The 22,325-nt window shown below is 37.4% G+C and overlaps 2 pseudogenes; both read right to left on the bottom strand.

Annotated features, from left to right (window-relative positions):
• Positions 1-1,872: 1,872 nt before the first annotated feature.
• On the bottom strand, positions 1,873-9,082 carry LOC122896565 (annotated as a pseudogene).
• A 4,441-nt stretch (positions 9,083-13,523) lies between these two features.
• LOC122896564 lies at positions 13,524-14,619 on the bottom strand (annotated as a pseudogene).
• Between the last annotated feature and the right edge of the window lie 7,706 nt (positions 14,620-22,325).

The following is a 22,325-nucleotide window of genomic DNA, read 5'->3' as shown; positions in this document are numbered from 1 at the left end:
GGTTTACAACAAATGACTAGTATGATCTAATCTTCCAGCAATTTCAACAGTTTTCAATTCTCAAAGGTTCATATATGTCTGTTTAACTTTCTGATTCTGTCCTGTGACTGCTCATTTGAATTATCCTTCAATATTCAATCTTCTCAAATATTGTAACCTTCTTCATTATCAAACTCCAGCGTAATATCAGGATGCACAATGTGCCCAAGCCCCACAATACCAATCTGGACACATTGAAAATCCAAAGAAAAGACCTAATGGCCAAAGCCTCATTGGTAGGGGGAATAGATAACCACTTATCCAATTAGCAAATTCTCACTGAACTGCTAGTAGGTGTACTAGCCACTGTAAAGTATTTGAAGTGGTGCAATCACCCAACAATTCCTGAAATACCTAAGGTCTGATGGCCAAAAATCTACCTTCCCTACAAGCTGGATGAAATGTGAAACCTCTTAAATAAGAGGCAAAGTCTTTAATTCCATAAGTGGAGATAAGCTTAGCAGGATGCTTTGTATGAAAGGGAGGAAAGTTGATTCCGTACTAAGTCATAAATGATTGATATTAGAGTGACTCCTCAGAACAGATTTTAATAGGAAGGAAGAAAGAGAACAGGCAGTACCAGATGTGAGGGGAAGGTTGGGGTGAAGGCAAGGAAGGAGGAGGACAGATAACACAAAGAGAACATTAGAGACAGTAAGATAGCTGGGGGAGGGGGCCCAAAAGCTAACTTTGCCAACTACAGTGTCTTACCAAAGGCAATCCAGCATGTAACTCAAGTAAGCAACTCTGGAGTTTAAAAAGAAGAGTACAAAATTCAGCTGGTGCTACCAGATTCTGCAAGAGTTTTACATTTTCTTCTAAATCCCCCAGTAATAAATTATATACCCAAAGGGTCCTGATTGAAATAAAAAACACTGCTGCAAGTGTAAAGCAGAATAAAATTCAAATCTTAAAATTGCAAAGGGTATTAACATATAAATTAGTTATTCCTAAAAGATTTTCAGACTCACCTGTGCATATGACTCATTTTCTTTGGCCTACTTTAATTACCTTTTAAATTAGCAGCTCCATTTTATTTTATTTTATTTCACTTTATTTTCCATTATAAAAATTTATCAAGGGAATAATTTGAGTTTTTAGAGGTTTGGTTTAGCAAAATAAAAGACCAAAAACCATGAAAACACTTTAAATTCTTTTTTAACCTACCAAGTAGGATGAAAATTAAATAAATCCTCTGTTACTTTAGGAAACAGACTGTTTTCCTAAACCAGAGAAGCTGATTTCCAAATCATGCTCTCTTACCTTTACTGCCTTGTAACATGAAGGAGAACTGAACCTTACCAGGGATGGTTCTTCTGTAAGTCAAGGTGAGAAGAATAGGTGATATCCCAAAACAGACTAGGTGGAGACTCTGAGCCAAAAGCAGTGTCTGTGATGCAGAGTGTGATCAACCAACCAGGTACTTTTGAGACTGAAAAGGTGCTGCTAATTACTTAGAACAAAAGGCATAAAATGAGACATCAGGCACCCTACTGATAAGGCAGTTGGAGAAACTGCATTTCCCAGTATGCCCTGCCCCTTGAGAGTCAAAAGTCCTGACTGGAGCAAAGCACCCTAGGATCTGTGTTTGGCACCATTTAAGACATAAACAGTATAGGGCTGAGTCTGACATAGAGGCTTACTGCTTCCATAGGATACTTAATCAGACACAGAAAACAATACCTGAGGTGAAATCTCAATGGAAATTAAGTCTAGGGTGGAGCCTCTCTCTCCCTCACACCTCAAGCTTGCAAAGGAGTGGAGCTATTAGAGCTGTCCACTGGTCCACAGCCCTGTTTCTCCTGGGTGCAATGCTCCCTCTGCCTCCCCACATCACCAGTGTCCCCACTGCTGCTTGTCTTTTGGGGGATTGTGGGCCAGGTGCTGTTCCCATTTCACTTCAGCCAAGCTGTACAGCTCCATGGTGGCTTGAGCATCTTCCACAGAAGAATGTCCACTTTTTCCCAGTCTGCATGTCCTGGTTCAGAAGCTTCTTGGTGAGACATTTCAGAGGCATGATGACATTCTTCATGCAGTCAGCCTTCTGGTTGGGGAGGGGGCAGATATGGAAGGGGTTGTGGGTCAGAGACTTGGAGTGGAAGTATTGAAGGGCTTTAAAGTTGTAGGTGGCATGCCCCCTCTGTCTTCCCTGTGAGTATCTTTAAGATTTGGCTCAGGGCATTCATCATGTACTACTTCCAGATGACCCTCTATCTGGTCCAGTAGTCTAGAAATGGGTGGGGGCAGGGGGAGAATGTACTCATCACAAAGCTTATCTCCGTGGTAGCTGACAATGCTACATCAAGCCAAGGAACTGACATGCCCCTTGGGTCTTGTGCCCACTATCTCCCAGTCGATTGCCACCATCTTCCTTGGCATCTTCTGGGATGTTCTGGAGCATTTATTCTCTGAATGAGATTGGGTGGAGTTATGTGGGAGCATTCTTCTGAGCAGGGTTCTTCTGGGGCACCTTCTAGGGGCAAGTTGAGTGGCTCCTAATCTTTGGAAGGGCACTCTGGAACTCCCATTTTAGATTTCCCTATTAGATCAGGTTTTGTATTTGTTTTGTTTACAATTTTGATACATAGGACTATGAAATTTTCTAACATACAGTTCAGACCCCATCCATCCTTATTTCTGTTTTAATTTTCAATGGTCTATGCAAGGGCTGTGCTTTCATAGCATGAGGATTCTGTTAGAGAGGGAGTGTGTGTATGTGTATAAGTATGTGTGTCTAGTGAAGACAAGGGTTTCCAGATTCTCACAGAGTACATCTTTCAAATGGAGACAAAAATAAAAGCATAAGCACAAAGCAGGAGACCACATTCTACATCGATGAAACAGGCTTTCTGAAGCTCATCACCCTACCAAAGAGGAGACTAGCTACAGAGCTGACACACTGTTGCATTCATGATTCTATTCCCCTCCTAATTAGGAGGTGTTGATATTGTAGTTTTCCATCAGCTTCTGAGAAATTATGATCTCTTTGTTCCTTCACTGGAACTTTTAGAACCTTAGCATAGTTGGTAAAAAGAATGCTTATGTATAGCTGACAACATGAAAGGCCTTTATGAGCTCCATGGGAAAGAGACACTTCATATTTAGGAAGGAAAAATTATAAAAAGGGTTTCTTCCTCTCTGTCATTTCTCTGACAAGACAGTAATGTTTCTCCTGCTGGTAGCTTTCAAGACCAGGAGATTTGTATGAGTGGCCATGAAATTCATTATCATACATTTATGCTCTAAAATGCAATTGGAACCACTCCTCATGTGTGCTGCATTCACAATAATTATCCCAATAAAACCTTATCCACATAAATTACTAACAAGAACTCCAAGTGGGAAAAGAGATGCTTTTTCATTATTGGATCATATCTCAGGGCAATCATGATACACAAGCCAAATACAGCCTTCTCATGGATGGCACAATTACTTTTTCATTTAAGAATGCCCACTCCTTCCCAAAAGGGCCAAGCAAGGTCCATTTGACAAATTAGTTCACAATCCACCCAGCTCAACTGAGATTTCATGCTCCTTCACTATGCTGAAGAAACAGCAGAAATTTGGGAGTTAGAGATGTAGGGGTTTAGGTTTGGCTCTTTGAGCAATCCATGGCATGACTTTAATGGGTTTTCCCTTAATAGTCTATACAATAAGGCAAACAGTGCTATTTGAACACAGTACCACTTGAGCTTTCTGTTCCAAAAAAGTTCAAATGTGGTAGTAAATACTAATATAATTTTAAATGTATAAAATTTAATACAAATGCAAGATGAAATTATTCTTTTCAACTCCAGAGAAGAAAGATCACCCAGTGCAGGAAAATCATGCCTAATTTTCTGTCCTGGAAGACATGCACAAGAACTTTTGTACCATTAAACTATAGCTGTGAAGGCTTTTAATCATTTACCAATTAATTTAGTTCTTCCTCTGGTTTCCCCTCCCTTCCAGGCTTTTTCTCTGAAGCTCACCTATTAATCTCCCCCAATGACACTTCATTTTCTTCTTACAATGAATGCTGTTATTGAAAAGCCTGAGATCAGCCTGATTTTTGATCCTTTGTAGATGCACTATTTGTTCTTTCAGGACACTCAGAATTTTCTCTGTGATGCTCTTAATGTTCACTATAGAGTATCTAGTATAGGTTTTCCTTTTCTCTCCTATTTGACACTCTATGACTCTACTACATGAAGTCTTTCATTATTTTTCAATTCCAGAAAATTTATTTCCATTATTTCTTAAAGTAGCTACTTCTTCCTATTTTTTATTTTGTCTATTTCTTGGACTCCTTTTATTTGATGTTGGTATTTTACTTTCATTTTCCATATCCTATAGCTTTTCTTTTACATTTTCTATTTCTTTATCCTTTCCTACTACCTTCTGGGAAAGTTCTTCAATTTTATCTTTAACTCACTAATTTGTTCTTTAGCTAAATTTATCTTGGTATTGATTCCATCAGTCATATTTTTTATTTTAATTATTACATTTTTATGAACAGAATTTCCACTTACATTCATGATAGAGTAACTGTCACTGGACTTGCCCTCCTACCACAAATAACTAGAAAACTAAACAAAATATAGGAGACAATTTTTTTCAGACAATAGACAACAGGCAATGCAGGACTGTGATTTTTTTTTTAAGATTTTATTTATCTGACAGAGAGAAATCACCAGTAGGCAGAGAGGCAGGCAGAGAGAGAGGAGGAAGCAGGCTCCCCGCGGAGCAGAGAGCCTGACGCGGGGCTCGATCCCAGAACCCTGGGATCATGACCTGAGCTGAAGGCAGAGGCTTTAACCCACTGAGCCACCCAGGTGCCCCAGGACTGTGATTTTTGAAAGAGAAACAAATGAGGTAATCTCTATGATTGTCTCAGCTTGCTGCCTAGAAGCAATTTTGGACAACAACATAGGGATGGGAAGCCTAAGCAGAACAGAGTGATCTTGCTGATTTGGTCAGAGATCAAAATTCAGTGAGACTGAGGCAGCTATAATTAGTGGAGCAGAGTACTAGAGAGGAGAGCTATACAAAGAAAGAACTATAGAAATTGGCACAGGGATTACATTTATTCTTTGATACATGCTGAGTTGTGCATGCAGAGTGTGAAATTCCAGTGAGAATAGGCAAAGAACAACTGCTGGGGAGCTGTAAGGTAGACAATTCCCAGAGCTCATACAGGTCTAAGTGTTTGCATTCCAGCCAGCCAGAGCAGAGAAATGTTGTAGAGTACCCAGACATATAAGTAGAGACCCCAGAATGATCACATATTAGTAGTAGAGCTAACCTAGCCCTATAGTAAGGATATCCTAGGCCTGCCGTAACAAAACTTACAAACAAGCCTTGAAAGCTTAAAGCTGATCTGGAAGTGATTTAACTACCTCCCAAAATAAAACTCAACATTCTTTAAAGTAAAACAGTAAAATCCAGGCACTCACTCAACAACAAAACATTCACAATATCCAGCATCTAATAAACAACTATTATACATGTGAAGATGTGAGAAAATATGACCCATATCCAGGAGAAATATCAGACTACATAAAAAGACACAGAAATTATAGAGAGGATGGAATTAGCAGATGAAAAATTTAGAATACCTATTAAAGTAGTGCCCGGGTGGCTCAGTGGGTTGGGCCGCTGCCTTAGGCTCGGGTCATGATCTCAGGGTCCTGGGATCGAGTCCCCGCGTCGGGCTCTCTGCTCAGCAGGGAGCCTGCTTCCCTCTATCTCTGTCTCTCTGCCTGCCTCTCCGTCTACTTGTGATCTCTCTCTGTCAAATAAATAAATAAAATCTTTAAAAAAAAAGTTGAAGGAAAGGTCAAAGTTTAAAGAAAATATTGTCATAATGAGGAAAGAAATGGAAACTATAAGAAAGAACAAATGAAAGTATTAGAGGTGAAAATATAATATTTGAAATGGAAATTTCACTGAGTAGGATTGACAGCAAATTAGATGTTGTAGAAAATGAGTACATTTTTAGATGCAGCAGTGGAAACTATCCAAATTGAAGCACAAGAAGGGGTGGAAAGTGAAAAAAGATGAACAAGGCCTCAGTGACATGTGAGTCAATATCAAGTAGTCTAACCTAGAAGTAATTAGAGTCCCAGGATGGAAGTTCAGAGAAAATATTTGAAGAAATAATGGCTGAAAGTTTTCTGATTTGATAATAACTGTGAGTTCACAGATTCAAAAAATTTCCACAAACCCAAGCAGTATAAGGACAAAGAAAGCCATGTATAGCCACATAATAATCAAGATGCTATAATTGATACAGGGAAAAAAAGTTTCCTAAATGCAGCTGGAGGAAGAAAAAGAATACCTTATATATACAGGAATAAAGATAAAAATGAGTACTTCTTGTCAGAATAAATATAGGCCAGAGAAGAATTCTATATTGAAGTCAGGGGGACTCCAAAAATAAAGACCAAATAAATAACTTTATCAGGCAAAAAAAAAAAAGCTGAAAGAATTTGTCACCAGGAAACCTACACAAAAAGAAATGCTATACCCAGTACCCAGATCTTGGTTTCTAATATCATTCTGCAATAAAAGGAACCAGGGCTCCTTGGAGAAATGACAGACTCAAAGGCTGAAAATGGAAATAGACAAAATGAGCCTGGAGCATCTTGTAATACCAGAAAGTAAGGAAGTGTTAAAAAAAAAAATGATGAGGTCATGTCAAAGAGACACAGCAATCAATTGAAAGAGCTCCCAGTGGCCAAAGTTGAAGTGATGTGAGAAAGAAAATAAAGTAGTATTAGATTATAACCCAAAACATAAAATAAGTATCTATAAGTCCATATTGGTGTAAGTAAAAGATATAGAAAATAAATAAATAGATGATGATATACCCATAATAAACCTCCCGTATAAAAGAATTCCAAATAATTTATGTAGTCTCCCATCAAAGAGGTGAAGCATAATTCCCCACTCTTCAAAGCTGGGCTGCAGAAAATAACTTCCTTCTAAAGATAACAGTATGGAAAAAGGAGAAAGAATAACTTTATAGTGGAGAAACCTGACAAACACAACCTGAGACAGATAATCAAGGTTCATATCATCAGTGATAAATCATGCTGATAGCATGTACCCATGATATGATGTGACAAGAAGGGCACTTTGTGACTTCCTCCCAAAAATACATAACCCAGTCTAATCATGAGAAAAACACCATACAAATTCAAATGGGGGACAATCTACAAAATACCTGACCAATATTCCTCAAAACTGTCAAAGTCATTTGACAAACAAACAAAAAAATAAAGTCTGAGAAACAATCACAACCAAGAGGGACCTAAAAGACATGATAGCTAAATGTAATGTGGTAGCTTGAATGTGTTTCTGGGAATGAAAAAAAAAAGCATTAGATTAAAAACTAAGGAAACAAAAAAAGTATAAATTTTAATTATCAATAATGTATCAATATTAGTTTATTAGTTGTGACAAATGTACCAAACTGATGTAAAAGGTTAACAGTGGGGTAAACAGAATGCAAGGTATATGTAAACTCTCCATACTCTCTTTGCAACTTTTTATAAATCTGAATCTATTCTAAAATAAAAATATATTTGAAAAGAAATGATAAGGGAATATTTTTAGGCTGAAGTAAAATGTTATGAAATGGAGAATGAGGTCATACAAAGGAATGAAGAGTGTCAGAAATGGTAAATATGTAGATCAATATATATTTTATGGCTAATATTTTCCATTGATCCTTTAAATTATCTTATTTCATATTACTTATTACCTTAAATCTTTAACTATATTTACTTTGTATATTTTAAATTATTAGCCCATCCATTCCAATAATTCTGCATTGAATGGTATATATTTTCAAACTGTTGTCCTTTTCTATAGTAGTCATTCATCCTTCTTGGAAGTCTAGGTATGCTTATTCTTGTTTCCTGGGGGTATCATCTACTGCATCTAATAAATGTATATCAAAAAAGGGCCAAAGGCCAGGCCCTAGTCTAGTCCCAGTCAAGAGTCCCAGATACCACAGAACTACTGTTACTCCTATATCTTTCACACCTTATGAGGCAACTTGTCTGGTCAGTCACCTTGAGTTGCAAACCAACAGTTCTAAGAATTTGTGGTGGGGGTGTGTGGAAATGGAGAAATGAATGTCAGAGGACAACCCATTAGTCCATCCTTATACTCATCAACTCACATGAGTAAGACTTTTGCATTGCCCATCTACTCATAGTCTGCTGACACAGGCTATTTGGGCTATTGCTCTGGATTTCTGCAATGAATGAGATAAGCAGTAATTATACTAAGGTTCCACAAGGGAGCAAAAGAAATAGGGCTCTAGAAGTTGTGTTCATTTTTTTTAACGTCTTTATTTTTTTCAGTGTTCCAAGATTCATTGTTTATGCACCACAGCCAGTGCTCCATGCAATACGTGCCCTCCTTAAAACCCACCACCAGGCTCACCCATCCCCCCACATCCCTCCCCTCCATAACCCTCAGTTTGTATCCTAGAATCCACAGTCTCTCATCTTTCATGTCCCCCTCCAATTTCCCCCGAATTCACTTTTTCTTTCCTTCTCCTAATGTATTCCATGTTATTCCTTATGCTCCACAAGTAAACTAAACCATATAATTGACTTTCTCTGCTTGACTTATTTCACTCAGCATAATCTCCTCCAGTCCCGTTCATGTTAATACAAAAGTTGGGTATTCATCCTTTCTGATGGCTGCATAATATAGAAGTTGTGTTCTGCCCTATCCCATCACCAATGCCTCTGGCCATTCCTTGCACTAGGCTACAACCATCTACCTTTTACACACATCAGTTCAAGGCCACTTTCAGTATCTCCAGGGCTTTTCACAGTGGTACTGTTGCAGTGGTTGTTATTTTCCCTGCAGACTTCCCTCTGGCTTCTATCTCCAGAATTGATTTGGGGTTGGAAGCAAAAATCCATTTGTCAGGAACTATAACTCTTATTAGGTACTCACTCTGTGCATAGAACCTTACTTGCATTAATCTCATTTAATCCTTTCAACATTCCTATGTAGTACATACTTTTATTATACCCATTTTACCGGTCAGGAAACTGCAGCACAAGGACATTAAGTTGTGTCCTTTAGATCACAGTGTAAGAGATGGAGTCAAAATTCAAACCCAGTCGATCTTACTCCAGAGACTAAGATCTTTTTCACCACCAGGGATTAGCATATTGTAGGTACTCAAAAATATTTATTGACTGTTTTTCAATTAATGAACAAATAGATGAATGGTTGGAAGTATACTGCTAGTTTCCTCAGCAGCCTTATTTCTTCTATGTTTTCCTCTGTTCAATTTCTCTAGTGTCTCTGAAATATAGTGTGAAGCCTATCTGTGTATCTTTTACAGAGTGAGGCATTCTACTTTCCTTTCAGCCTTTATTATTTAAAAAGGTATATTTGTCCTTCTAATAAAAAGAAACACATCTTTTTATTTTTCTGCATAAGTATAGGTGACATGCCTTTCTCGTTATCAGAGCTCTGCCACAAAAGCTGTCTTGTTTTCCCTCTGTAATTTCTGGTGGAAATAGGTCCTACCAACTGTAAATGAAATACACATTAAAACAACAAGGAATGGGCAAAAGAAATTTTCAAACCAGCAAAAAAATTGAAGAATTAAAATACACAGTATTGGTAAGGGTTCTAGGAAATGGGCTCTCTTATATGTTGGTATGAGAGTTTAAACTGGAGCACTCTTTTTAAAAGGAAATTTGACAAAATCTATCAACATTTAAATATGTAGACATTTTGACCCAGGATTACTATTTCTAATAATTTATGTTACCAAAAAACCTTTGTGTTGTACAAGTATATTTGTTGTGGCATAAATTCATAGAGGAAAAAAACTAGAATAAATGAAATTTCTGTTAATGGGGACTGGTTAAATAGATTGACAATGGGATACTACAGAATCATGCAGTGAGGGAAATCTCTAAGTATTTATGTAGAAAAGTAGTCATGACATATTGATAAATAAGAAAACATAGAAATGTATACAAAATATCATCCAATTTTTATGAATCAATATAATTTATAGATCTGATTGTATACCTTTATGTATGCATATTAAAATTCTGAATTTATACCAATCTGTTAACAACTGTTACCTCTGAAGAGTGGGATTAAGCAGAACAGATTGGTGGTTGCCAGAAGTGGGGGATAAGGGTGGGGGAAATGGGTGAAGGGAGTCAAAGGGTACAAACTTCCAGTTATAAGATAAATAAGTTTTGGGAATGTCATGTATAGCATGGTGACAATAGTTAACACTGTATTGTATATTTGAAAGTTGCTAACAGAGTACATCTTAAAAGTTCTCATCACAAACACACAAAAAAATGTAACTATGTAATGTGATGGATATTAACCAAATTTATTGTGGCAATTAAAAATGGGGGGATGGTGAAACTTCGCTTCTATCACATTTGAATTTTTTTCAACATAGAAGCTCTTTTGTAATTTTTAGATGTGTGTATGTGGAATCAAAAAAAGAAAAAAGGAAGGCAGAAAGAGAGGAAAGAAGGAGGATTAACATTCACTTGGAATCCTCATTCAAATGAAAATGGAATTTAAAAATAGCCAGGAATCAGAAGGTCCTTGTTTTAGTTGACTTCCTCTAGACTTGAACTTACAGAGAAAGCGCACTAGGACACTTTGGGAAACTTCTTAGTAAAAGCTCAGTTCCTCCTCACAGAAAACTGGTGTGGTTTTAGGTGGCTGTGCTAGTGATTAGGGCAGTCTACACCCTTTAGGCAGAAAAGAAAGTGTGACAATTGCTCTAGCCTTTAAGGAAAAATTGATTTAAATGCAAAAGCAAAATTCACTCATTTTCTCCTATGCTTTTAATTTTAATATATAAAACTACATACATGTATATATCAACAGAAAATCTCTTCCCTCAGCTACACTTGAAAGTGGTCCTCCAGGTGGTTAAAGGTTGCTGAACAGATCTTGCTGTTCTCAGAGATTAAATTTAGGTGGATGAGGAATTGTAAATTCATACTGAATATCTCAGCAGATTGGTATCCCAAACACTGAGAGAAGAGAATAGACAAGGGTTCAGGTAGAAGGTCAAATTGATAGCCTCTGTTTGCTTGCGGATTTCAGACTGTATGAATATCTCACTGTTAGGCCTAAGTTTCCCATATATATATGTTTTGGAGAAAAAATTCTGATCTTATCCTAAAGACTGACATCTTTTTCGATAAGACTATAATCACGTACTTAGGCTTTTCTCCCTTCAGCACAGCTGAAATGTGGCTATGTGGTGTTGTATAGTTAACTGGAAGTCAATTGATATGTGCAACAATTTACCATAACTTTCATTTTCATCATGTAGACCACTCTTACCAATCCTGGCATTCTCAGTGATAAGAATCAATATTTTAAAATATTTTTTTAAGAATCAATATTTTTTAATGGGTCAGTTATTTAATTAGGTTCTTTGAAAAGTATTTATTTATTTTAAATGTTAGTTAGTTGACATACAGTGCAATATTGGTTTCTGGAGTGATTTGGGGCACCCGGGTGACTCAGTCAGTTAAATGACTGCCTTCAGCTCATGATCCTGGAGTCCCAGGATTGAGTCCCCTCATCAGGTTCCCTGCTCAGTGGGGAATCTGCTCCTCCCTCTGGCACTCCCCATTCTCATGCGCATGCTCTCTCTCTCTCTCAAATAAATAAATAAAATCTTTTATAAAAAAAGAATTCAGTGATTCATCACTTACAACACCCAGTGCTCTTCACAAGTGCCCTGTTTAAAACCTATCACCCATCTAGCCCATCCCCTACCTCCCTCCAACAACCCTGTTTGTTTTCTATTGTTAAGAGAGTCTCTTATGGTTTGTTTCCCTCTCTTTTTTCTTTTCCCACTTCCCACATGTTCATCTGTTTTGTTCCTTAAATTCCACATATGAGGGGCACCTGGGTGGCTCAGTGGGTTAAAGCGTCTACCTTTGGCTCAGGTCATGATCCCAGCGTCCTGGGATCAAGCCCCGCATGGGGCTCTCTGCTCAGCAGGGAGCCTGCTTCCTCCTGTCTCTCTGCCTGCCTCTCTGCCTACTTGTGATCTCTGTCTGTCAAATAAATAAATAAATAAATCTTTTTTAAAAATTCCACATATGAATGAGATCATATGGTATTTGTCTTTCTTTGACTATCTCACTTAATGTAATACACTTTAGCTCCATCCATGTCATTGCAAATGGCAAGATTTCAATTTTTTTGGACTGAGTAATACATATATATATTATTAATAAATATACAGTGTTACATATATACATATATATGTATATATCACATCTTCTTTATTCATTCATCAGTTGATGGACATGTGGGCTCTCTCTAGTTTGGTTATTGTTGACCTTGCTGCTATAAACATCAGGATGCATGTACCCCTTTGAATCTGTATTTTTGTATCCTTTGGGTAAATATCTAGTAGTACAATTGCTAGATTATACAGTAGTTCTATTTTGAACTTTTTGAGACACCTCCATACTGTTCTCCAGAGTGGCTGCACTAACACTTCACAAGGGTTCCCTTTTCTCTGCAACCTCACCAACACCTGTTGTTTCTTGTATTGTTATTTTTAGCATTCTGACGGTGTGGGGTAGTATCTCATTGTGGTTTTGATTTGTATTTCAGTGATGTTGAGCATCTTTTTATGTGTCTGTTAGTCATCTGGGTGTCTTCTTTGGAAGGTGTCTATTCATGTTTACTGCCCATTTCTCTTTTTTTAATTTTTTAAATTTATTTTCAGCATAACAGTATTCTGCTGCCCATTTCTTAACTGGATTATTTGGTTTTATTGGGTGTTGAGTTTGAAATGTTCTTTATTGACTTTGGATATTAACCTTTTACCAGATAGGTTGTTTGCAAATATGTTCTCCCATTCTGTAGTCTCCCTTTTAGTTTTATTGATTGTTTCTTCACTGTGCAGGAGTTTTTTATCTTGATGAAGTCCCAATAGTTCATTTTTGCTTCTGTTACCCTTGCCTCTAGAGACGTGTCTAGTAAGAAGTTGCTATAGCCAAGGTCAAAGAGGTTTCGCCTGTGTTCTCCTCTTGGATTTGATGGTTTCCTGTCTCACATTTAGGTCTGTCATTCATTTTTTATTTCTTTTTTTGCATGGTGTAAGAAAGTGGTTCAGCTTTAGTCTTCTGCATGTGGCTCTCCAGTTTTCCCAACACCATTTGTTGAAGAGACTGTCTTTTTTCCATTGGACATTCTTTTCTGCTTTGTTGAAGATTAGCTGGCCATATAGTTGTGGGTCCATTTCTGGATTCTTTTTTCTATTCCACTGATCTTTGTGTCTCTTTTTGCCAATACCATACCATACTGTCTTGATGACTGCAGTTTTATAATAGAGCTTGAAATCTGGAATCATGATGCCTCCAGTTTTGTTTTTCATTTTTCAGAATTGCTTTAACTATTTGGGGCTTTTTGTGACTCCATACAAATTGTGGTTTCTTGTAAGAAATTTAGAATACCAATTTGTGAGGATTAATTCCATTTGTGGAAGAAAACACAGAGCAGAGGTAGCCCTAAAGCTGAAGAACAGCTTTGACTACTGACAGAATTTGTAAGTTCACAGCTTTCTGATCAATCTTGCACTGTTCTGTAATCTCATATTTCTCCTTCTCAGTGTTGAAGATCTCACCTTCCTGGTGTCTGGGTTTACAAGTCCTCTTCTTCTTGAAATAAGCATCAGTGAGATGTTGGGATTTTTCACATTGCTGGTATCAATTTTGGTGGAGGTGGCAATGATGAATTTTTGTATGTAAAGGAACTCAATTGAGGGCCAGACATCCAGTCACAAGTAACAAGCCATGGCACAAGTAACAAGCCACTGCTCCATTGCTTCAGGAAAACCACAATCTTGCCTTTGTGGCACCCAGTGAGGACTATCAAAATGGCCAGGAGTGAGGCTAGTTCAAAGTTTTCTCACATGCTGACTGAAAGGTTTTTTGCCATGGCTCAACAGTTTCAGGGTACATCTTCAGTAGGGTAATACGTAGGCATTTGGGGGAAGTTTAACTACGCTAACGTCATTTCTTTCTTTTTTTTTCCAATTTATTTATTTTCAGAAAAACATTATTCATTATTTTTTCACCACACCCAGTGCTCCATGCAAGCCGTGCCCTCTATAATACCCACCACCTGGTACCCCAACCTCCCACCACCCCCCCGCCACTTCAAACCCCTCAGATTGTTTTTCAGAGTCCATAGTCTCACATGGTTCACCTCCCCTTCCAATTTACCCAAATTCCCTAATGCCATTTCTTATCACAATGAACTGGTTTTGTGATAGTAACAAGAACCTTCTCTTTCTTCTTTTCAACCCTGGATTTAGCTGTTGAATACTTCCTTTTGTACATGGCCTTTCTAGAATGCATAACTGATGGGGATTATCTGCTAATTCCTCTGACTAGACAGGGTTTCTACTGCAGTGGAGCTTCCCCTTCTTTGGCATTTTAGCCTTGAGCTTACCCTCCTTAACTTTGCCACCAGCATAGCCTTCTTGGCTTCAGGTTTCTTCTCCTTAGTATCTGGCTTCTCAGCTTTTTCACTGGCCATCTTGCAGGATGGGAAAGAAGACTCAATAAGAGTCAATATTAAGCTTGTACAGCTTAGCCTGCTCAAAGGATGAGGAAAATAAAAATAAAAAGCACCGAGAAAAAGCACAGCTTACATTGTTGCAGCCATATTTATTTATATAACAATAATCATTTTCAAAATAGCAGTGACTAGAGTTTGACTGTCCCTGTGTGAGCTATTAGACTGAGAAACATAGGCTTGTGATTATTAAGGGGGAAACAGACATGAAATATAGACAGAAGGGATGTTCAATCAATAAATAAGTGTACTTGGAGAAAAACGGCTTACCCTTTTCAAAAATGGACTCAATTACACTCTGAGTCCAACCACGTAGAACCATATGCATCTATTTATTTTTAATTTAATTTAGTCAATGTTTCAAGATTCATTGTTTTTGCACCACACCCAGTGATGCATGCAATACATGCCCTCCTTAAAAAGCACCAGCAGGCTCTCCCATCCCCCCATGTCCCTCCCCTCCATAACCCTCAGTTTGTTTCTCAGAGTCCACAGTCTCTCATGGCTCATCTCCCCCTCCGATTTCCCCCAAATCACTTCTCCTCTCCTTCATCTATTTTTTTAAAAGATTTATTTATTTGAGAGAGAAAGAGCACCCACACATGCAAGCAGGGGAGAGGGGCAAAGGGAGAAGAGAGAGAATCTCTAGCAGACTCCCCACTCACCAAGCATGGAGCCCAAGGCAGGGCTCAATCTCACAAGCCTGAGATCATGACCAGAGTGGAAATCAAGAGACAAACGCTTAACTGACTAGCCACCCCAGTGCCCAGAATCATCTAAAAAAATGTTTCTAATGGCATGAAGTAGATGACATCAGTACCAATACACCTCAACAACTCTAGTGGCAGAAAATCTTCACAAGGTACTTTAAATTTGAGCTTTTCCATCAGCTACACTAAGTGAAGAATCTTTAGTTGTGCTCAATGATTTAGGAGTGTGGAGTCTGCAAAGGTCAAGGAATTGGGGGTGGAAAGTCTTCAAATCCTTGCTACTCAATGTTTGGTTCCCCGACTAGCAACACAGACATCACTGAGAGATTATTAGAAATGCAAGCTCACAGGCCCCATGTCAGCCTGCTGAATGGAGTCAGACTGTGCACATAAGCAAGATCCTTAGGTGATTCATATTAAAGCCTGAGAAGTGCTGCTCTGGTTGTTAGTTGGGAGTTTGACTTGCCCAATTTCAAGCACCATAATCATGTTTTTAGTAGCTAAATCTCAGCATCCACCCTCATTCTTAGTTCTGACAGCCAAACTCTAAGGAGCTATAAGTGTACCCTTACTGTGTACCTAGCCAAGTGTCAGGCCCTTAGAAAGGAACAGAAAACAAGGACACCCCCTCCATATTCTTAGGAGTAAATCCTCTGGTTGAAGAGAGAGGAGATGCATATAAGTGCCAATCCATCTCCTTTCCCACCTTCTCTCCCACTCCTTTCCCTAATGCATTTCATACCGTAGCCTGTTCTCTACTCTAGGTTAGAGTACAGCTCTACTCTAGGACTGACCTCTGTTCTCTAAACGTGCCTTGTGCTTTTGTGTCTTTGATTGTCTCTGTTCCCTCTGCCTGGAACTTTTGCTGTCCACGCACATCTTCGATAGTTGAAATCCTACACACATGTCAAGAGCTCAGGCCTGCCTACCCTAAATTACTCTTGTCTACTGTTCCCCAAGAGTGATTTCCCATATGTGCACCTTCACCATTATCCAGTAACACTTGGCTTCAGACTAGCTGTAAAGATTGATGAAGCCTTCTGGAGAATAAAAGAAATTTCAAGTGCAATTTCAACTTTCTCCCAGCTAAACACAATAACCCCCTTAATTCTTGAACTTAGGGTTGTTTTTGACCTCCTCTTCTCCTTCTAAATGTTTTATTTCATTTCCAAAACACTACTGAGGTAAAGTATTGCCAAAATATCTCTCCTAGTTTGAAATCAAATTTTAAGATTTCACAGAAATTTTATATGTTTCACTCAGGATCAAACTATCAGTCCACAAACAACGGACTAGACTAAGAGTACTTTGCACCCTTCTACATGTCTAACACAAAGCAAAAAACACACAAACATATGCGTGAACCCAGAGACTCTAAACTAGCCTCCCGAATGAATAACAAACACTGGGTGTGATTTTCCGTGAACACTCTAGATGGTAGCATTGTGCATATTATCATTTTACTTCTTTTTATTGGTTCCCTAATTCATCATTTAATACATCAGGAAAGGCCTATGTGCAGAGGGGATATAAAAGGTCATATATCAATAGGTATCCATGCAAAGTGAAAATTAATAACGATGTTAGAAAATTTCCATAATTCTATTGCTTCTCAAGCCAGTTTCACATCTCTCTTTTTTTCCATTGTCCAATTTCTCAGAATTGCAGTCCCAACGATAGACTCTACTGCCTTATCTTACCTCTCACTCAATTTGCCAACCTTTGCAGTCTGACTTTGTCCCCTCCCACTCAACCCTTCTGAAATCATTATTTCTTTAAGATCTCCTGTGGCCTCCTGGTCCCTACATTCAAATGCTTCTTCTCAGGACTCATCCTAACTTATTTCTCTGAAACATTTACAAGGTAATTACCTCCTCCTATTTTTCCTATTTCCCCAAGTTCCTTACAAAATTTAAAATATATAAGTTTAAAGACTACTACAATAAGCAGCCATATAGCTTTTACTTAGCTTCAAAGATTAACATTTCACTACGTTTTCATCATCCCTCCTTCGTCTCCCCCTTCTGCCTCCCCCTGTCAACTTCTACCCCTCCTGGTTTCTCTCTAGACATCATGACACTCTAAATACTCCAACACATGTTTTCTAAGTTGCAGATATCATTCCATTTGAATTCTAGGTTTTTTTAACATGCATCTCCTAAGAATAAGATTATCTTCCTTTGACACTCTCCATGAAACTCTTAGCTCTCCTTCCCCTCCCTTGGCTCTCCATCTACCTCTGACCATACCTTTCTAGATGCACAAGGAAGAGGGCAAGGGGACATGAAAAGTCTGGTCCTGGTTCTGCCACAAACTAGCTCTGCTTTGAAAGAAAAAAGAAAAACATTTTCTTTAATTATCAAAGTAATATATGCTCATTGTAGAAAATAAGAATAATACAAGATTTAAAGAAAAAAAGTATCTAAACTTACCATCTAGAGATGATTTCATTTTTTAGTATGTCCAATGTATAGTATATTTTATATCATTGAGCTGATAAAATACATACAATATTCTATCCTGTATTTTATTTAACATTGAAAAGAAGAATTAAAATTCTTCATAAAACATTTTTATTGGCTGCATATTATTGTATTGGATATAATCTTAAAGAAAAACAAACACTTTCATTTTTTAAGTGAACAAAGGGTTAAACGGATAATTCATAAAAGGATACAAATTAACTAGTAATCAAAAATAATTTCAAATTAAATAACACACCATTTTCACATATGAAATTAAAAATGTTTTAAGAAAAAAATAACAACCCAGGCTGGGAAAAAATACAAGAGAAAAGATAATCCACAAACATTGGTGATTAATGTGCAAATTAGTATAATGGGGGGCTAAAATTTAGTAGTATATATTTTTAAAACCTTAAAAATACATATACATGGGGTGCCTGGTTGGCTCAGAGGGTTAAGCCTCTGCCTTCAGCTTAGTTTTTGGTCTCAGGGTCCTGGAATAGAGCCCCAGAGCTCTTTGCTCTCTGCTTTGCTGAGCTCTCTGCTCAGCAGGGAGCCTGCTTCTCCCCTCTCTCTCTGCCTGCCTCTCTGTCTACTTGTGATCTCTCTCTCTCTGTCAAATAAATAAATAAAATCTTTAAAAATATACACATGCACTTTAACCAGGAAATACACTTGTAGGAATTTATTCTAAAGATAACAACAATTGCACCACCATGTATGTACAAAGATGTTTAATAGCAGGGTGATTTATTAGAAAATATTTCTAATTTACTGCTAAATAAATATAACATGGGATTAACTCAGTAAATTATGGTACAGCCATACAACAGAATACTAAGCAGTGATTAGCTACACTGTTGTATTAACTATTAATAGAATTCTAAGGAAATAATAAGACTATGTGAAAATTTTGATTTTCTGTGTTTGACATTTCTGTATTCTTTAAAGCTTTTTTTTCCCAATGAATGTGTGTTATTTCTATATTTACTAGGGAATAAAGATTTTTTTAATGTAGAAATATATTTATTAACATGAAATATATCAACAATAAATTGGTAGTTGAATAAAATCATTTATAGAAAGCATGTATTATCCTATCATTAACAGCTTTAATAAGATACAATTTACATGCCATAAAGTTCGCCCATTTGAAGTACAGTTCCATAGGTTTTGGTATATTTTCAGAGTTGTGCAACTATCACCACATTCTAATTTTGGAACACTTTTATCACCAGCAATTTATTCCTTTTATGACTGAATAATATTCTATTGCATGGATATACCACTTTGTTTATCCATTCATCAGTTGATGGACATTTGACTTCTTTACATTTCTTAGTTATTATGAATAACATGGTCATGTGCAAGATTTTGTGTGGACATAGGTTTTCATCTATCTTGAGTAGGTAACAGGGAGAGAATTGCTAAATCCTATGTTTAAACTGTGTTTAACATTTTGAAAAGCTATCAAAGTGTTTTCCATAGAGGCTGCACCATTCTACATATGTACCAGCAATGTATAAGGTTTCCAATTTTTTCATATCTTCACCAATACTTATTGTCTATCTTTCTTATTATAGCCATTCCACTATGTATGAAGCAACTCTGTGACTTTGATTTGTATTTCTTTTTTTTTTTTACTAATGATATTGAACATTGAACATCTTTTCGTGTGTTTATTAGCCATTTCTATATGCATTATTCATATTTTTTATCATTGAATTTTGAGAGTTCTTTGTATGTTCTATATATAAGTTCCTTGTAATATATATGACTCCACAAATATTTTCTTCCAGTCTGTGGATTGTCTTTTCCTCTTATGGCTGGTGTTTTTGGTATCATATGCAACAAAACACCACCTAACCAAGGGTCACAAACATTTACTCCTATGTCTTCTAAGAGTTTCATACTTTCAGCTCTTACATTTAAATCTATGATCCATTATGAGTTAGCTTTTATGAACGGTGTAATGTAGGGGGTCTAAGTTCATTCTTTTGTATGCGGATATCCAGCTGTTTATCACTATTGGTTGAAAAGAATATTCTTTACCAGAAAATGGTCATGGCTCCCTTGTCAAACATCAATTCATTATAAATATTAAGGTAATTTTATGGATTCTCAATTCTATTCCATTTATCTAAATCGCTATCCTGTGCTGGCACAATATTGAGTTACTATTGCTAACCATATATACATATGAAGAGAAAAACAATCTGAAAAAAATACATCAAATTATTAAAAATAAAATATTCTATTGTACAGCTGTACCATTAGTACTTAACTACTTCCCTGTAGTTGGATATTTTAAGCTGTTTCCACATTTTCACTATTACAAGTAACATTGTGATGAGCATCCCTCCATAAAAACTCCTCTATTTCAGATTACTTCCTTAGGGTGGATTCCTATCATTGGACTCACTGAGACAAAAGTAATAATATTTTTAAGATTCTAGATAGAGAAGAATGAAGGAAAGTAAAAAGGGAGGAAGAAAGGTAAGAAATAAACATGGTAAAATTACACAATAGCTGTGTTCATTTATATTCCCAATAAAATATGTTACTTGGAGCAACTCATTTACTGTCTCTGTGCCTTGGGTTTCTCATCTGTCAAATGTTAACAAAGCTAGCCCTCCTTTGTTAAAAAAGATGCTGTGAGAATCAAATGAATTCCTTAATACAAAGAGCTTTAACAATTTTAAAAGTGCTACAGACACATAGAATACTAATATTTCTGTTTATTTTGTCCAAATATATTCAACAAGCATTTATTGAACACCTACTTCCTTTAGAGAATTATGAGAAATAAAAAAATAAAAATATATTTAAAAGTGAGGAAAAAATCCATTTTGGAAATAGAAATTTATTGACCAGATTAGAGGCAGAAACCATAGCTGGTAAAAGATATTAAAAAAGAAAAAAACTTGTAGTACAGAATGGGAGAGTCAAGATGGTGGAGTAGTAGAAGACGGAGATGATATCAGGTCGCAGGAGTTCAGCTAGATAGTTACCAAACAATTCCGAACACTTACAAACCCAATAGGAGATTGAAGAGAAGAAATGCAACAATTCTGGAAACAGAAAATAGACCACTTTCTGAAAGGTAGGACGGGCGGAGAAGTGAATCCAAAGTGACAGGAAGATAGACCACGGCGGGGAGGAGCCAGCTCCCGGCAAGCAGCAGAGCAACAGAGCACAAAATCCGAACATTTAGAAGTCTGCTCCACTGAGGGACATCGCTCCAGAGGCTATGTGGTGGTGGAGCCCTCGCAGGGACAGTGTGGTCCCAAGTCCTGCATAGTCACAGAAGGATTGGGGGTGTCTGAGTATAGCAGAACTCGCAGGTAGCAGAGCAGGGAAGCCGACTACAGAGATGGAGCGGAGGAGTGAGCTCTCAGCTCGAGCTTGCCTTAAACTCTGATCCACAGCAGAGTCAGGCCACTGCTCATTGATCAGGGACTCCACAAGTGGAAGATTTGGGGAGACACACCTTTCTCCACTGGAAGAGTGGCAGGGCAAGAATCTGCTGGGTTTGGAGACTCCAAATGGGGTTGTGTGCCAGAGACCGCAACACTCGATCACAGGCCAGGTGAGCCCAGAGCATGGCCAGAGACTAGGGAGACAGGAGTGATTGACCGCTTTTCTCCAAGGGCACACTGAGCTCCAAGGTGGGTCCCTGAGCTCCTGCCTCCTCCCGGCTGGAGATTAGGATGCCACCATTTCCATTCCCATCCTCCAGAGCTCTACGAAATATGTTCAGGGAACAAAAGCTCCTGAGACCAAAACTGTGCAGATTACTTAGCATTGCCCTGGGCAAGGTGGAATTCCTGGTGGAATTCTGCCTCAGGCAAAGACATTTGAGAATCACTACAACAGGCCCATCCCCCAGAAGATCAGCAAGAACATCCAGCCAAGACCAAGCTCACTGATCAAGGAGAACAGTGGAATTCCAGAGGAAGGGAAAGCAAAGCCTGAAATTCATGGCTTTCTCCCCATGATTCTTTAGTCTTGCAAAGTTAATTAAAAAAATTTTTTTAATTTTATTTTTTTCTTATTTTTTTTACTTTTCCCTTTTCCTCTTCTAATGTTTTTTAACTAGTTTATCTTAACAATACCTTTTTTTAAAAAAAACCTTATAAACCTTCATTATTATAATCATATTTTATCGTTCATTGTATCTAACTTTATTTTTTGTATACATATACTGTTTTTTCATCTAAAAATTTTTGGGATTCAATTTCTTCTAATAGATCTAAATATACCCTAAATCTAGCACAGGGCTTTGTTCTAGTCTCCAGCCTGAGCAAATTCTCTCCACTTTTTTTTTCTTTCTCCAACCAACTTATCTTATCAATTCCTTTTTTAGAATTTTTAAAAAATTTTTGTCTTTACAGTCATATTCCATGCCTTCATCATTTTTACCATTATTTATATATATATATATATAAGCTTTTCCTTCTTTAAAATTTTGGGAGGTATGTTCTTCTAAGAG

The sequence above is a fragment of the Neovison vison genome, chromosome X (assembly GCF_020171115.1).
Source record: "Neovison vison isolate M4711 chromosome X, ASM_NN_V1, whole genome shotgun sequence".
Taxonomy (NCBI): domain Eukaryota; kingdom Metazoa; phylum Chordata; class Mammalia; order Carnivora; family Mustelidae; genus Neogale; species Neogale vison.
The sequence above is the reverse complement of the archived record's forward strand: the minus strand, read 5'-3'. Positions and strand labels throughout refer to the sequence as shown.